The 19,225-nt window shown below is 40.1% G+C and overlaps 1 protein-coding gene across 1 annotated transcript in view; it reads right to left on the bottom strand.

Moving 5' to 3' along the window:
- The window catches only part of LOC102158069 (uncharacterized), a 532,572-nt gene that overhangs the window by 230,599 nt on the left and 282,748 nt on the right, over positions 1-19,225 (bottom strand). The window lies entirely within an intron of this gene.

Raw genomic sequence — 19,225 nt, forward strand, 5'->3', positions numbered from 1 at the left:
CTTCTGCTTCGCTTTATTGTATTCATTGTCTAAATGGTGAGAGTCTTTTTCCTGAAATGTCATCGCTGGGAAGAAATCACAAACTATGCCTCAGATGAAAAGAATCTTGTTATGATAATGGAAAAAATAAACTTAAAACAAAGGCAAGAATAGGAGACATTCGGAGTTAAAACAGACCAATTCTTCTCCACATTATCATAAGTCATGAAACCACAAATAATATTAAAATATTCTGCTTGGCTAATCAAATGAACGATGATAAAAAATATTATGTACATATTATGTAAAGAGAGAGCAAAATTTTAGGCTCTTTTCTAAGTCTATTAATTTCAAGAATTAGAAAACTTTGCGAATGGGAATACAGCAGACCTAAATAGAGTTCCTCATGTAAGTAGCTTTAAACGCATTGTTCTTTTACAAATGGTCAAATAAAAATTCAATTTATAATATTATGAGATAATTGGTTAATGCTGCTAGACTATTCAAATGTAATGCTTTGTAATTATTCATTCCCACACCTGGAATGGCAAATACTTAAAAAATGAATTACAAAGAAAAATAAAAATGTAAACTACTATATAGACTCTATTCTGCGTGAGAAACAACCTCCCGCAGATTGATAAGGGAAAACTAAACATTCCTCTATACTCAGAAAGAATGGGATTAAAAAAAAAAAAAAGTGCTTCTGGCCAGTAAGAACAGACATGAGTGTGTTTTGTGTATCTGCAAAACCAAAACCAAACCTTGGCATCAAGAAAAGCACAACAGAATAAAAAAAAAAAAAAAAAAGTTCGGTTTTTCATTTTCAAGAAAGCTATTCTTTAGCAGCTTCTTGGATGTCTATTTTTCTCTTGATACTATCGTGATGCAACTTGCAAAGTGACAGGACGGCAATTTGAAAACATCCTTCCACGCCAGCGTCCCCTTCTGGGGACTGGGGGCCACTAGTCAGTTTTTGAGGAAAGCTCTATTTCTTCCTTTATATAATCCTCAATGAATGGTTTAAGTGTAATATTCTTTGTAAAATTAAGGTGCTAGCTTTATGTATTAAAATTATTTGTAATTTGGTTCATCCCTATAATTTTTGTTTCTTAGCATTCTCTTGCATTTTTCTCGCCACTATTCTTAAAATAGATTTTGTTCCTCCAGAATGCCTAGTGAATACAGAAATTTTACTTTTTTTTCCTTTAACTTTTTCCATGGTATCTAGAGAATTTCTACTCATCCAGCATTTCTTGGTGAATTATAAGTCTTTCAACAGGTACCACAGAAATTCACTGATAATTGGATGCCATCTGACCTAGGCTAATTACAGGCTTCCTGATTTTCTTTTATCAGATGTTTATAAAAATATGGCCTGCTTCCTCAATGACAAAATTTTATTCAATGAATCAATCAATGAAGCAGTCAGTTTTCTTTATGAAAACTGTTGTAATAAAGATGAGAGTTGGGTAGAATCACGTCTATGAAGCATGCTCCCATTGCAGAAATGCCCACAAAATTTATTTGCTTATTTTTTTGGTACTGCCATTGTTATTTCAGGTATCCGCACATCTAAGACAACATACTGTAATGAGCTATGTGGTTGGTGCTGGATAAAATCACTGCTTTATATTCTGATGGCTGGAATAGCCCAACTGTTCCCAATTCTGTGTCTGCACCCTTTTAGCTGTGAGAGAGGTGTCTTTTTTTTCCAGCGGGCCATAGCATAAGGCTTTGCCTCTAGAGTAACAACAGTATCGTGTCAACGAGGGACATAAGCTTGGTTGTACCTGTGGTGTGATGTAATGGTTGTTAGCCACGGATCCACAGAGAGGAACTTCACGTCGCTCGGAGATATTCAACATCTGCCATCAGCCTTGACCTGATCCTATGACAGTGTCTCTAAGCTACGGGGGAACACGGTATTGAAGGATGTCGGATTCCAAGAACGATCACAGCTGTCACTGGGGTTTTATTCTATCCACTGGCTGATACGCTTATCATAAAACCACAAACCTTCTATCGACTCATGTTCAGATCTTGACTGTTACCCTCGTACAAGAAAGAGTTAGAAAATAAACACTCGTAGCAGGTTCAGCTTAATGCTTTTTAGAATTGTGTTGGCTAGACAGCAAATCAAATATTCCCCTCCCCTCTTCCCCCTTCCAACTCTTCCATTAAAACCAACACACAAAAATCAAATAAAGTCTCATGTCATAGATCTCTGTGGTCACACTGCTAATGCTTGGAACTTGGAAACTAGACCTAAAGAAAAGATGTGATTCAGCTAGTAGAGATAAGTAAGTCATCACAAGCCCATGGACTGGGACCTAAGAAAATAAATAAGTAAATAGATAAATAAATGAATAAATAAATAAATAGATAAATGATCAAATCAGGCCTGGCAGATATAAAAGGAAGAGTTTCAACAACACTGATTCCATGCCTCGACACCTCACTTTTGGTATTTATGGCTAGTATGTAGGGTTTCATAGAGATGAGGGCAAGAAAGCACAGAGGGAGAATGGAAACAGTTTTTCAACTTGTCAGCTGGGTTGCTCCCCTCATCTGCGAATGTCTCTTGATGAAACAGGTTTTGGTAACTGCTATCCCCATGTCTTAAAGGTCCTTAATAGTCCTCATATAATCACCGTGATCACGCCACTGCCACCAAGGGCTGAGGTTGCGATTCTTATGGACATCACCCCTCCCTATGGTTATCAAGCAAGAGCTACACCCAGAAGCATGTGACATTCTTTTTCCAGCCTCTCAGAAGGACTCTTAAGCATAGTGGTGTATGATGGAGTTCAATACAGAAAACAGTATATCCCCATCGTAAGTTAGGTGGGAGCTGTTAGGCAAGGGAGTCCCTGGTCCCACTTCACGCACCTGATTGCCAATAGTTAAGATGCCCTTTCCCCTCGCTCATGGGGCCTACACAGGAAGGCAATGATCTGGCTTTGAGACTCTTTCCTGAGACTCTCCGCATGCTGCTCTCTGGTATTCACGGCTTTATTGCTCTGCTCTGAGATAAGTCATCCCGCACTACACACTCCAGCTTTCTCAGCTTTCCTGGGCCTTGAAGCTGCTCTGGAATAGTCTGAGCTGTGCCCACTCTCCTCACTCTCTGAATCCTGAACACAACATAGATTTCGCAGAGGGAAAGGTGTACGCCCGGATTCCTGCAGCTCCTTCTCTCCCACAGGCCAACAGTTTGCCTGCTGTTACAGTTTCGTTTTGGTCAGGTGGGGAATCTTTTTTTAATCCTCTGGGGAGTCTATTTACAAAAATGAACAGATATCCATTTTTCTGGTGTTAACGCATCTTACTGCAAAATCTGCTCTAATCACCAGGCACTATTGGGTCACCACGTACCTCTTATATACCTATTTACATCCTTCTCTTCACTGTCCTTAGAAGTACTAGCTGTCACATCCCCTAGCCATCCACCCAGAAGAGTTTCTACAATGTTATCAGAATCAGGGTTAAATATCACTTAAAAATACGTGCCGACTCCTCTTGCCACTGAGCAGGTTCTCCTGCCTGTCCACGTAATCCGGAGACTCTGTGATATCTCTCCTTGGGTCCTGGTTGACAAGTGACTCCCGGACAGAAATACTGTGATAGGAAAGGCTCTGGAACAAAAGCGTTTTTTTCATGAACTCCAAATCGGTCTGTAAGAGCTGAGCTTTGTGAACTGGCGACACCAGCAAGAGTTTCTTCTGCTCCGCTCTGATGTACAGCAATCACTGACGTCTCCTGGGGTTTGATCTGTCCCCATGGATTTCCCAGATTCTCCCCCCTCAGATCGCCACGGATCCACTGCTGGTCCTGAGGGATCCTAACGACAGGATACGCTGAAGCCCCCTGACTTCCAAGCCTGGCTGTGAGGCAGAATTATCAGAAGAACCACGATAAAATGCTGATTCTCATATCCTATCACATATCTGCAGAATGAGAATCTTCACGGCAGTGGTAGGAGAAAGAGCTCTCTGGATCAGAAAGTTATTAATGTTTAAAAACGTTTTTCAATAAATTCCCTTTCTAACCAGTCCAGCCCGTCTGCTGATTTTCATCTGAGAACTACTCTTTAAATTGTGTTTATTTTGTTTGCAAGGAAAGGAAATTGTACAGGCTAAGACGTCGGTCCTTTGATAAAGTCAAGGTAGTTTATCACTGTGCTTCCTATTCATTTTGCAGGACTTGACTTTGTCATGAAAGGAGATTTGATATGTTTGACGTGGATCTATCAGATAGTAATTACACCCCTAAACTCATTTTGTGACTGTTTTCCTGCTATTTCTTTGGTCTCAGAAAGTAGCTCTCTGTTTTGTTTTCTAAGTATTGGAGAACCATTCATTCATTTTAAATGATTATTTGTCATATATTTTACATGACTATATACCAGACACCGTTTATAGACACGGTGTTCTGCTTCTCTGGGTGAACACGGAGTGGTGTACCTAGTGTCATGTATAATTGAGAATTAGTGATACAAATAAACCCCAAAGCAAAACTAATTGGATTATTTGAATGAACTCTGCAGAAGTTCTTGATATCATTTTCAAATTAGCCAAGTACAAAAATCCATTTTATAAAGCAGGAAAGTAACTTCTTCCAATAAATCCCTCATCTCGTAACATATCTGTCTGACCCCCTGGAAAATTGAGTGTGGTTCCCTGGAGAATCCTGTAGAAGTCAAGAGCTCACTTCAGCAAGGAAAGACACTGGTAATACACAGAAGAAAGGAGTCACAGTGACTGAATGGGCAATGATGCCAGAAGGGAAAAAAAAAAAAAAAAAACAGTCTACTTATATATAGATACAAAGAACCTACCTAACTATACTCAGTCCACTGAACAGAACAAACACTGGCCAGACTCAGGAATAATTCTAAACCTCCTTGCAAAAAACCACATGGTGCCTGTGGATGTGAACATCCCAGGGAGTAATCCTACATGGATGCTTCCCTGGAACCTGGAAAAGAAAGTATTAAAAATGCACTCAGTACACATGCAGTGGGAGCACAGATATTCTCCAGTAAAGGTCAAATAGCATCCTTAGAGCCAAAGTCCTCCTAAAGAGGATCCCCCAAACAGGAGACTGAGTAGGGGACCTGCTGGCATGGCAACACCATCCTGGTAGCAAGGACTATCAGCCAATGCCTGTGCCTCCCAACCTTGCCTGGGTACTCTGTCTTTGAAGTATATATATATATATAAATATATATATATTTATAAATATATATAAATATATATATATAAATATATATATATTTATAAATATATATAAATATATATATATATATATTTATATATATTTATAAATATATATATATATATATTTATATATATTTATAAATATATATATATATTTTTGGTATGATCTTTGTAGCTATTTCTCTATTCCTTTACCAAAACTTCAATTTGATACGATTGTTTAAATATGCTGAAATGTGTTCACAGAGGTCAGTCTCCTGGGGTGGCTAAAGAAGGGACGGACCACGTTTGAGCATAGAGGAGTGAAACTGCCCAAAGGTAACCCAGTCCTTCCTGTTTCATGTCTCCTAAATGGATATCCTACTACAGCGGCTGAAGGCAAATTTCTTGAAGGCATGGACTGCATCAAGTCATTTATGCCAACGAAAAGGATAATCTCGTTTTTAAGTAAAGAAGAATCATGTCTTCCAAATGTCTTAATGCAACCAGACTGACTCCACAGAATTGACACTGAAGATAACAATAAAACTGTGACCGCACAGACATTTTTAGAATCCAGACCATACTAAGGAAAGAGAAGGAATCAATATTCTGCCAGATCTTGACTGAACACTAACTCTTTCTTGCTACCCCGCTGAGGCCTTACTGAGAATAGCCAGTGTTTGAGTCTAAGAATCTTTCCAGAATGTTAAATTGTGTTCTTCTTTTCCTTGATATTTATTTCCATCACTCTTTCTTGGGAGAACTTATTTTCTTATCCTGAAATACTTTAATGACCTCATTCCCTCCAGTTTCTCACATGGCCTCCAAGCTTAAATTTAAAAACACCACTTGTTTGGACTTTAGATCTTCAATGGCTTCTTTAACCCACTGCACCCTAGCACCATAACCCCTGTATGAAGTCTGACCAGATTCACTCTGCCTGGAGAGATGCCTTCTTTCTCTCCTTTAAACATTTCCTGTACCTTCCTAATGGCATTTGATACAAGATTCCTTTTATTACAGCAATTTTCTTTTATAGCTTGTCTTTTGGACGCTATTGCTCCACCTTGATGTCATGTCTGTGTCTGATACATCTTTAGTTCCCACTAGTTCCTGGGAGGGATGCTGAGTGCATAGGACAATAGTGCTTTGGCTCAATGAATATTTGTAGAATGAACCAATGAAGAATCTTGGTGCCGAGAAAAAGCACAGAAAATCTCAGCTCCATCAGCCAGTGCGAGCTATAGGTAATGGTCTTAGAAAAAATACATTTATCAAACACTTGGAATTCTATGATCTTACATTTGAGATTCTATTGTGCTCCTGACGTGCAACAAATTGTAAATCAAGACACGTGGGAAAATTGTCCTGGACATAAACCTCTGTCTTGGTTTCCTGATCCGTGAAATGGGGATAATGACCATCTAATACGGTTGTTGCCATGGACGGCCGAAACTCTCTATGTGTAAATGCTATGAAAAGTACCAAGAACTACATAAACATGACGGGTTAGTGTCTTATTTTACAAATGACAGATACTGAATTGATCATTTGCTTGTCTGTTTCTCCTACATTTTTCCATGTGTAAATATACGGACAAATAAAAAATGAGGGGAAAACCTACAGAAACAGTACCCAGACCAAATATTTTTAGTATTCTTTACTATGCTTCTAAATATTTAATAGATTATTAGTAGATGCAAACATAGAAGACACTATTTCACATTTGCATGTTAATGAAAAATCATGAATTATACATTATTTGCTGTGTGGAGTAGTGGAAACAGTATTCATTTTTTATAGCCATAAAAACTTAGATTGTCTCCTGAAACACACATCAAATCCCCTTCTGTAATAGTGCCAGAAAGATCTGCAAGCTTTTTAAAACCATCTCCAGTGAAATTAGATAGATTTGTTTGTGCCGCTTTGCAACACGCCAGTGTGAAAGTTCATTTTAAACAAAATAGTTTTAATAATGTCATTACTAATGTATATTTGGTCATCACTAAAAAATGGGGTTTTAATATGAATGTTTCATTTTAATAAACGGCAGAGGAAGCAAGTTGCCCTGAGTCAGCAGGAAGCGGTTATACACCAGAGAACAGCCTGATTGTGTTAGATTCATCCAGAACACTGAACAGCCCAGAGACGGTCCAAGAAAAAACAACTGGCTTTATTCAAATGATTAGGCTTACTGCAGCTCAACAGTGAGATTCATACATTCTCCTATTATTTCTTGACCTTGTGCCAAAAACTCCCACTTACAGTAATAATTAGAATTAGTGTTTCCAGTGCATGCCTCCATCTTCCTAACAAACAGTAAAAAAAAAAAAAAAAAAGGAAAAAAGTGGTGCTTACAAACTGTGCAGTTAATAAAAATTTCCTTTACTCTGTTTGATTAATACAGCTCAATTTTCCCAACTCTTTACCATCATGCCAAGTACATCTCCTTTTTTGTTGCTGCATCACAAGTGCCATCACTAGCATTGTCGACCCTATAGTTTTGAAAGGAACCAGTGTTTGTTTGTTTTTTTCCTGCCTCGCATTAAATTCTAAGAAGTTTCTTTTATTTTCCTGGTCGGAGCACATATGCAAAGCTGCCTTTGACTGCTGTCACTCTGGGCCATGTGCAGTTTTTGTCGAGTCATGCTGAAATCCGTAAATACTTCAAATATTGAATCACAAATGTTGGAATTAGCATATAGTACAAATAACGGTGCCTACTATTTTAATGAGAGGCATAGTTTGTGAGAACAGTCTGGAAGGGCCGATGAAACCTTCGGAGATGTTGATGAAATGGTTCTGTCTACACTGCCCATCTGAACTCCTCACTAGGCTTCTTGTTATGCTCAGTCTGCACTGCCAGGAAGGCAATGGCGAGAAGGGAGTCATGTCATATTTATGTGTTTAGTGGTTCTTGTACCACTGTGGTTATTACCACTCACAGAAGCCTAACACATACATCCAAGGAGTTTACCCTTAGTTGGCAGGACCTAATGGGAAATCAAATAGAAATCACAAGGTGTGAAAAACAAACCAGATAAAAATAATCAAAACTTAAAAACCGGTGTTGAATAGAATAATCTGATTGCTAAGCCAAGTGTGATCTGAATTTCTTGCAAGAGACAGAGCTCAGGATTGGAATCTCAAAACCTTGTGTAGATCCCACGATGCTGCCACCACTCACTGATTTAAATCTGCCTTGATGAGGCATCGGGTTGGGAAAACTCAGGCATTCTGAACCTTAATGCTTTTATTTCCAAAATTGGGGGCGTAAAGGCTTATTTTGGTCACCTTGCTACTCGGTTGTCATGAACACGTGAACAGGGATGGGTCTTATAAACGCTACAAAGCTACATGTTGCTGGTTTTTTTTGTTTTTTGTTTTTTGTTTTTTGTTTTTTGTTTTTTGTTTTTTTTTTTTTGAGTTCTTGGCAAGAACCAGTGTGGTCAGTCCATCACTTTATTCCTCTGCTTCCCACGGCAGCTCCCATGGCTTCACGTGGCAGGTATCAAGCCTCCGTGTGTGGCCTGCAAGTCTCTTTACAACCCAGGCTCTGCTGCTCCCTCCAGTGTGATCTGACAGGGAACACTCACAATAACCTGGAAATCAGTCAAGATCATTTCTACTTCAAGGCCTTCTGCGTGCAGGACCCTCTGAGTGGAAGGTTCTTTTCCCCAGATCTTTATGTAGCAGCTCCTCTTCCTTCTAGCCCGGGTAAATTTCACCTCTTCAACTGGCCTTTTTTTTAGGCTCTAGCTGAGGTGTCCTCTTCCCCAGCCTTCCCTGCCTAATCTATTGTCTTTTTACGACTTGAAACTATCTGCCTCCTTTATTTGTTTACCTGTTTATGGTAGGGTCCCTGCAGAATACAAGCTCTCTAAGAGTGAGACCATTGCCTCTGGCACCTAGAACAATGCCTAGCCCCTAGAGGGACTCAGTAATACTTGCTGATGGAGAGGTTGGATAAGGCAGCTGGACGTTTACCCATAGGGACAGAGAGCAGGAAGGGCTCAGCTGGTGTTTAAAGTTCTGGACTCCCTGTCTCTTTGTAAGCTATCCCAAATCTCTCCTCTGCCCTCAGACCGGGGCTCCCCACCTCCTTCTACCCTGGCTCCCCATCTCCCCCAACCCTCGCCGCGCCGTGTCCCTGATCTACCTCCTCTTGTGAGGCTAAAAACAATAATAACAGTAATAAAGAGTGAGCCTACCATGAAGCTGAGTATCTTACAAATACGATCACACTTAAATCTTTAGAACGTTGTACCTTCGTGCACTGAGAATTAAAGAAACTGAATATGTCTGTGACGATCTCATCTGGAGAGGCAGAGCTAATTCTCAAATGCACACCGGTCTGACACTCACGCTTTCTTCTGCACTACACTGCTTTCTGCAGAGCAAAACCCGTGTAGCCAGTGACTCATACTCTTGCTTCAATACAGCTTAACTCACTTTCCCTCTGCCCTGGCCTCGTCTTCTTTCCTGGCAGATGGCCCGACTGAATTATCAGAGAAATGGGTCAGGTAGACACCCAGGCTACTCATGTTTTCCCATCAAAGTATATCTCTTATCAGAAGCCTTGCATCTAAAAGATAACTGACGAGGCGACAGGCCAGACAGATGATCATAAGAGCTTACACTTACTTCCTTGTCATTTGAACCTTTGTGACACCTCCGTGAAGCAGGTACTACTTTTATTCTCATTTTTACAAAGGAGGAAACTGAGGCATGATGGAGTTTAAGAACATGACCAAGGCCAGACAGCTAGCAAGGGCTGGAGCTTAGATGTGTACTCACTTGTGTGCCTACAGAGGCAGGACACCTAATCACTGTATGAAACCGACAGACCCAGGAGACAGAGGTGAGGGCTGGTGTACTTGGCCTTTATGAGACATTCATCCTTAACAGCCACTCATTTTGGCTTGGACCATCTGGTATAAGATGAGCCCTTAAATCAATCACTTTCCATTTTTGGCAATGTTAGTATTTTCATCTTGTGATTATATTTAATATTAGGATGATAAAAAAAGAGCATCGTCTTGGATAAATAAACAATCTATTTTTCATGTGATACAGATGAGTCATCAAGCTGACAACAGCATTAATCACCTTAATATATCTATCACTATCACTTTCTCTAGAATCGTTTCTTTCTCTGCTGAGGAGAAACATGAAATAAAACACCTGTGTCATAAGAAATCATGCAGAGAACTCACTGGCATTTTCAGTTTTCACTTAATTTTTTTCGTGGCTGTTGTTAAGATTTCAAATCATACTGATTTTAAGTTAGACATAAAATTTCATTAAGCCTCATCAGCTTAAATAAAGAGAAGTTTTTAAAAGGAAGTAGAGATGGTTATTTAAAAAAACTCCTAAAGAACAGGCAGTTTTAATGAGAGTTATTTCATTAGAAATGAGACATTCATTCAAGAAAGTCAACCAAAAGGGAGAAAAAAATATGACAGTTAGAGATTTGTGGATCAGGCATTTTGGTAATTAACCACCGAATTTCCAGATGATAAGGCAGGAAGCAAGTTATGTCTTGGAGAAATTGCCCTCCAGAGAGAAAGGAAGAAAAGGGTTTTGAGTTTGACAGTACAACCTTGTACCAGCACTGTTTTCTTTTCCTGCTGGTTCAAGGAGTTCTAAGCACCCTTCTGTAAATCATCATCTCACATCTATTTATTATCTTCCAACTCAGTGCACAATACTATCTGTTACACATGGATACCAGCAATAATACACGGGGGGCTCCGGCATAAGAGACAGCAAGCCCTGCACTCATCTGCGTTCTGAGTCTCATTCTGCAACGGAGTTTCTGCTCACGCCGCAGCCACTGTGGCCAGCAATTAAAACAAAGGTATTATGTTTCTAGTCCTTATTCCTCTGTATTTTACCCATGTGATGCAATGTTAGTCACTCAGTGCCATAAGAATAGAGAAAGTGTTTGACTGCTTTAGAAGACTTTTTGTGTGTGTGTGTGTGTTTTTTTCCTGCTGTGAGAGTGGGCAATTCAATAGGACTTTAGTAACCTGTATTACAAGATGCTTGTATACACAGTAGCACTGTTTCTGTTCAGTGGAGAGCTAAAATGCAATGAATCTCACATCCCTTCCAGAACACTACCAAAATGTTAGCTGTTATTGCAGAAGAGGGAATCAGACTGTGTGGAACAAAAGTTAAGAGCCTTAAATGTAAAATGTATGATATATTGCAGTGATTCTCAACAGGAGCCACAAGAATCACCGGGGAAGATTTTAAAAAATACAGACACGCAGGGTCCATCCAAGAGAGATGCTGATTCAGTTAGTCTGGGGCGGGAGCTCAAGCACTTGTATTTTTTAAAAAGCTCCGGAGATAATTCCAATTTGCAAGCAGGATTGAGAACAATTGGTATGGTACTTGCTGAAGTACCTTGTTAACTACTTACGAGATTTTTCTCGAATCCTTCATCTTTCAGTTTCCTTGTAGTTTCATCCATCAGACAGAGCTGTCATAATGGTTAATTAAACCATGTAAGTGAAACTACCCTGATCAGCATAAAATGTTATACAAATATAAAATGAAAAAGAAATGAAAAACATCTCTGAAATCGAAGAATCCTGAGTTCTACTGTAGATTCTGACATGAGTTTTAGATCTGGGATATTTGGCTGATGTGAAGCATATCCTTTTATATCTGAACTTTATTCCCTTACCTGTAAAACACAAATAATGTATTTAACCTGTGGCAGGATAAAGAAGAAGATAAACATTCCTGTTTTATAGATGCCTTAGGATTAAAAAGAATATTTCTGACTCCCCTTGAATGATAAAACTGTTGCCCACTGGATCCTCGGGCAGAGCCTCCTTGCCTGCCCACCTGCATATCTTACAAGCATCCAATCTTAATAAATCTATCTCCTGCCTATCCAGAAAAGAGAATATTTTAAAAGTACGATTTCAATCCATTCTGTTTTGGTTTTGTTCCCTTTCTTCCAAGACTTTTTGAGGATCAAATGAGTTAATTTATATGGGAGCACATTATAACTTATGATTGTTATACTATTATTATTATACATTTTTATTATGCCTCAATTTCTTCAACTGTCAAATGAGAATTCTGAACTAAATCATTCTTGATATGTTCTCCAAACACCACAAATCTATGATTCTTGAAAATGAAGAATTGTACAGCCTTTTTATTTCATTTTATTCGTGTGTGTGTGTAAGTTTCAGAGAGCATTATTGGGGAAAAGGTTCCTTTAAAAAAAAAGAAAAAGCTCCCTGAGTTGTCTTAGCCGAATATTCATCATCCTCCATGACCGTGCTTCTTGGAGAGAACCCACAGGAGAATGCAGAAGCGCTCACAAACAAGAATCCATTTCCATTCTAGATGCACAGGTGCACCTTGACCTCTGCTGGTCTTAACCGACTCTGATGGGTGCTGAGATCTAACTTTGCTTCAAGCCTAAAGGCAAAAAAGGAGCAAGTCCACTGACTCCATGCTGCTCTCCACAACAGCCCGCAGGGGCCCGACTCATTGCTGTCCTGTCTGACTCACTTAAAAACAGAGCTGCCAGCCTCCTCAAACAGATGCCGTGGCCAACTTTCTGATGCTAGATTTGGGGGAGGAACAACACATTTCTGCATTTGTGACAGCATACAAGGGCAGGAGCAGAAAAATGCTCCGTTCTACTAGCAGGTATATGTCTGCAGCTTCCCTGTCTATTGTGTGAGTCTCTAAGCTGTCCTGTCTGCTGGCTTCTTTCCTCTGGGATATAAACATGCTCAGGTTTCCCCAATCTTAAAACAAGAACAAAAAGAAATAGAAATGAAAAATCCTTCCTTCCACAACTGAGTTTTCTAGCTACAGTGGTCTTTTCTTATTTTCATAATCAACACACTTAAAGAGCTGTCTATGCCCAATGACTGTCTCGATTTCATCTCTTCTGATCCATGCCTGAATCCCCAGAAACTGGGCTTTGGCCACTCCCAGGAATTAATTTTCAAACGTCAGTTCTTCCCTCACTTCCCTGACCACAGTGATACCTTTAATTCTATTGACCACTTCTCTTATCTCAGGCTTTCCCTTCCCTTGGGCTGAAAGCACTGATTGCTCCGAGTTCTTCTTCCCTGCCCTGCCTTTAGCTTCCTTCAGCCTCCTCGGAGTCCATCTGGTTCTTAAATGCTGGTTCCCCCAAAACGTACCCCTGACCCTTCTTTCCATCACTGCACACACATTCTGGCTGGACTCCTTCAACTGCATGAGAACAGTCCCTGTCTCCCCAGGTTTCCTAGAAAGTAGCCTGGGCAAGGCCAATCCTTGCATGACACTGCTTCCTTAGGAGCACAGTCTCAGAGAAGCATGAATGAGCAAAACAGGAAAGGAGGAAGGAGGAAGACAAGAATAAGGATAGAGCTCTCTGTACCTGATTCCTCCGTCTCATCATTTGCTTCAAAAGATCGTATAAAATCTCATGTGTCAGGACAAACTAAAGCACAAGAAAGAACTTACCCATTGGCTCCCCTCCCACACTGACCAAAGGCATCAACACCTTCACCCTGGCTTATACTATCCAGCCCTTTTGGGTGTTGTTAGGTGTATTAGTTTTCTATGGCTGCTATAACAAATTATTATCAATAGTGGCTTAAAAATCCAAATTCATTGTTTTACAGGTGTATAAGTTAAAAGTCTAACACAGCCCTCACTGGGTCAAAATCAATGTGTCATCAGGGCTGTTTTGTTTCTGGAGGTTCTCGAGGAGAATCCTTTTTTTTTTCTTTCTTTTTTTTTTTTCTTTTTCTTGTCTTTTCCAGCTTCTAGAAACTGCCCACATGCCTTGGCTCTTGTGGTCTCTTGCTCCAACTTCAAAGCCAGTTAACAGTGAGTTGAGTTCTTCTCAAACTGTACCCCTCTGATCTCTTCTACTCCCTTCCTTCACTTTTATAGACTTTTGGGATTACCTTGGTCTCACCAGGAGAATCCAGATAACTGGCAGTCTTAATTTCCCTTTGCTCTATAAGATGGCATAGTCACAGCCCCAGGGATTAGGGCATGGACCTCTGTGGGGAAAGGACCTGCTTATCAAACCAGGAAAGTCAGAGCCCAAGAGTCAGTGGCAGCCTCTGCATTAGGGAACATGGGGCCTGGGTCTGAGCCAAAGGTACTCTTTCTCTGTTGGTCTCATCCCACAGACCAGGGGCCAAAGTGGGTGAGCCTGTGCCAGTGCACTTGTCTTATTTTCAGAGACAAAGCAAGGACCTGTAGTAGGAGGGCAGAAGCACTCCATGTGGTGTGAGAGCATCATTAGTCCTTCCCGTAGAAAACATGAGGGATGAAGAGCAGCCAGTCTAGTGGACCCAGATGTCTGATCAGACAAAATCATTGCCACAACAAGACAATCTTCATGACAATAACATGGGCTTGGGTAATCTCCATGAAGTTGACATAAATCTCTCTCTGAATGATGTCACGTGGTTTTCCTAGAGGGTCACTGAGAGGCTGGAACAGAGAACCACAGCCTTACCAATCCCTGGAGGTACACAGAATGTGACTGGCTCTCTATTCAAATCCTGACAACTCCCAAATTGTGCTACCCATTCAGCCCCTCTTCTGGGTTCCAAAGTGTCTAAAGGACACTTGAATGTTCCACACACTCTTTAAAATCAGCACAGATTACATTAAATTTAAGATGTTTTCCACCCTTCTACTCCCAACATCTGCTCCTTCCACAGGATTTCATATTTTTGTGAGGAGTACCTTCCTTAACCTAAGAACCCCAAGTCAGAAAACTACTAATCATCTTTGAAGCCTCTCTCTGCTTCACCACCAACCCAGTCCTGATGTCTTGGGGACACCTGATTCCAACCCTTTTCCTTTCTCACCATTTCTATCTTCATTTGCTTTTTGTTTCCTCTGAAAATCTCTCCATTCTTCCAGTCATCACTCTTTCCAATCAAGGCTTCACTCAACGTCCAGAATTATCTTTTTAAAGTAAGTATCTGATTAAGTAATCCTTTTGCATACAAAGCCCTCCATGACTTATCAACACCTTCAGGATAATACTGGCCATCCCTAGCACGACACTGAAGGCCCTTCATGACCTGGATTTGACTTCCAGTCATTATACCTGCTCCACTGAAACCTTGAATTGTAGCCACATTGACTATCTGACCTCCCCCAAGGTGTTGGGTTACACCACTTCCTCTGTATATGACCTTTCCACTGCTTGGAACGTCCCCCTCTGCTGACTTCTGGCTCATACCTAGTCATGCTATAAGACTTGGATCATCTTTCCTGAGAAATATAACCTCACGCAGTCTCCTTCCTGCAATATGGACTCAACACCCTCATCAGTAGCTCTCATTACATCCTAATGTTTGCACCTGCCACACACTTTATGATCAGCTTTTTCCTCTGGGACTTACTTTTCTGCAAGACTGTGATAATTCTGAAAACAGAGGCACCATATATTATGTATCTTTGATCCTCTGGTACCCAGTGTAGAACGGCAGGTAGAAAAGATTTAATGAATGTTTACTGAATGCATAAATGATCTGGGGGTAACAATTTACACTTCTGCTTAATGTACTGCATTGTAGGGTTAGAAAGATCAAGTTACTGTTGTTCTTATTGTCATATTAGACATATGATAGAAATCTAGAAAGCATTCTTTTACAGGTGGATGGTTTTTGACTAGAGCTTTTTCTTTAGAGTGTTTTCTTCTGCCATTCCAGGACTTCCCCCTCCTAAGAGCTAACATTTATTGTGCTCTTACTATGTTGAGCCAGGACTCAGCTAAACCTATTAACCCTCACAACAACCCCTTGTGAGACAGCCTATTTTATTCCTATGATACAGGTGAGAAAACTACTAGTATACAGAAAGTAACTTTGTCAGGGCAATATTTGAGAGTTAAAGCTGGGATTTCATCACAGACTCCCCCGGACTTCAGAGCCCACACACCACTCAATGTACCATTTCTGCAGCCCAATGACTGGCTTAAAGCACAAGGAAATTTAGGCTTCGGGAAGTCTGGGTTCTCATTCCTGCTTGTTTTTATCAAGATGGGAGAACCTTGCCTCTGTCACTAAGACTCAGTTTCCTCACCTATAGAAAGGGGGGAGTTTAATTCTTATGTTTACTATGGCCCCTTATGACTCATATCTTGTCCATTCCATCAACTGCATGATACATGGCAATTGTATCAAATTCAGCTAAGAAAGGGAAGCATTGCGTATTCCTGAGAGCCAAAAATCCATTTGCAAAAAGGTAAAAAACAAAGAGCCAGCTCTAGAGAAGTGACAAAGGAGGTACAGAGCTGCCCACCACCTACTAAGAACCCAAATGACCGTTCCTATGCATCTGTGTTGACTGAATTTATTTTCACTTTTGAAAGCAGTTCATTATGGAAGCAGTTTATAAAACTGCTGTTCATCCTTTGTTTGGCCCTCTTGTGTTTTTTCCTTTAATTCTTCTGCCAGTTAGATAAACAAAGTTACTTTCCAGAGCTGCTCAAGCACATCCTTCAGGTGTCTGAACAAGCAGAGGGAAGCCACTTTGTAGCTCATTCTCTGAAGGTGAGCCCTCCTCCTCCCCAGCAGCCAAGGAAGATACTAAACACACTGTATCTCAGGGGATGCATTTGGGGGAAATATGATTCCAAGAGAAAGCAGCCTTTGTTACACGGTATGTTTCTTTCCAATCACTCTAGGATGAGATCAGGATTATAAATACTACACAAGCAACCCTCAGAAGGAGGAGTGTGTGTGTGTGTGTGTGTGTGAAAATTAAGCATGTGTAGAAAAGGTTCTTTCTGCAATGGAAATCTCTTATTTTTGCTATTAATTAAAGGTGAGGAGCCCTGCTTTCCAAACCACGACCTTGTTTTCAGGTCTGCTCCTACATAGTCAACGTAACTCTCTTAGGTCTCATCCCTCTGGATCTCTGTTTCATTATCTACAAAAGGCGTAGCTAGACAAAAACGATTTCTGAAGACCCTTGTAGTTCTAACATCCAATAATTCTGAATTTCGCTAAGGCCCCATAATTTAAATTTATGCTGCTATCCCAGATATTGCCACAAACGTCTCTTTGGCTAAGGCAGTTTCATATAGCTCAGAATTTCATGCTCAATGAAAAACATATGTGAAAACAACAACAACAACCCTTTATTCCTTCCAATTGAGTTTAAGGATGAGAACTCGAGCGTAGATGGTTCTCTTGGGTAATCTGCAGTATGCCCACATTGCCCTGCTTTGGAATCCTCCTCTCTTGGGTTAGAACCAGACCGGTTTTGAGAAGAAGTCAATTGCCTGCCTACATTTCATCTGAGTTTGATTTGAATGAGAAAATTGCAAATAAAACCCAGAAAGAATTTTTTTGTTAGAAGGCAACAAATTACTATAACTAAAAGGTTGTTTGGTCTCTGAATCAACTTTATTTCTTGTCTTTTTGCTCTTTTGAAAATAAAAAATCTCATTTCCAGCTCATAAAGTAGCATTAGTTCTTATTATTCCATACATTAGAAGTCAACTGGTAATTCATACAAATTAAATTAGTGATTTTGCATTTAATTTACTGATGACAAACTATAGGATTCAGCAGTTTTGCTCTGATAACCTTTAAAATGTATTAATTTCATCAGTGATTTACACTGGGCTTTATTTCCCACTGCTACAGCTTCATTCTCCAAAGCAGAAATGCCCCATGGTTTTTCAATTTGTTACCTAATCAGTACAATATATTCCTGCTTTTCTTGCTTTTATATTGTCTCCTAAATTTGAGACTTCAATATTTGAAGAAATTGCACCAAGAAATCTCACATGGCTTTTCTATTTCTATGAACCTTTAAGGGAATAAACAGAGAAAAATGGATCCTTTGAACTAGGGGTGCTGCTTGCAAACACAGGAGTCTTAAGATGATCACATTCAAATGAAGTTTTTTTTTTTTTTCTAAATCATGAAATGTGGACATTTCAGAAAATATTTTCACAAATCCACCTAAAGCTCCTAATATCAATATATCAAAATCTCTGGGAGTTAGACCAATGACGCTTATTGGAGTCCTGACAAGAAGTTTCCTGAGGTGATTCAGATGAGACAAAAGCTGCTCTCTGCTCCCTAAAGGACCTGTTCTGGCTCGGGACTGAGGCCGTAAATTCCTTTCCCACTTCCATTTCCAGGCCAGAGGACCCCAGATACAATGGGGGTAATTCCAGAATTCAGAAAACCTGGGGCTACAGAGAACTCCAGTTTCTTTAAACTATTACAACCATATACTTTATGTCTAGTTAAATCTATGGGGGAAAAAAATGACCCTCCTTCAAAACTGAAGATGGGTTGGCTAAAGGCAGTGAAATCCAACTATAAATTCAAAGTGCAAATACGGCATTTTTCCAAATTCAATACAACAAACATACTTATCTTACAGAAGAGAAAGATGGCAAAGGGGATCCAGGAACTACCAAAGCACCCAACACGCATGCCTGGTGCTCCCTGCTGAGGTGTGGGACATTTGGCTGGACTAAGGGGACTGGCATGGGGCACAGAGACTGGGAAGCAATGAAAGGGCACAGGAAGCTATGCTGAGAAAGTGGGAGGAGGTTTGGCCATTTGAATAGAGCTATCCACGGACTAACAGACTTAGCGAGTTCAATAAAAAAGAACCCTGCAGGGGAATCCTTTGAGGGCTGCTCTAGGGGAACTTGTTTTGAATGCAAAACTGAAGGCCAAATACGATCCCGTGATCTACAGGACGGAAATGGTACTCCAGCGCTGCAGTCTAAGTCACTTTATCCTTTTGACCGCATTGTCTTTTTAGGTCTACTCTTTGTCATGTTTGAGCTCTTCTGACATTGAATCTGTGACGTAAAAAATAAATGACGCACCACACATTTTATCCGTAAAAAATAAGACATAACAGAAAACTACAAAATATTACCTCTATATTATAAATGTGTTTTTCATCTATACATGTTCCTTATCAAAGAGAGCTTCTTAGAAAGGTTTGTGTTTTCTTTTACACTGTTTGATAAAGAATTCTGTAGTTTTTCCTCTTAA

This window comes from Sus scrofa, chromosome 4 (assembly GCF_054392235.1).
Source record: "Sus scrofa isolate SSC_HxYL_T2T_F1_AM1 chromosome 4, Sscrofa_HxYL_maternal_Yorkshire_Landrace_v2.0, whole genome shotgun sequence".
In the NCBI taxonomy this organism is placed as follows: domain Eukaryota; kingdom Metazoa; phylum Chordata; class Mammalia; order Artiodactyla; family Suidae; genus Sus; species Sus scrofa.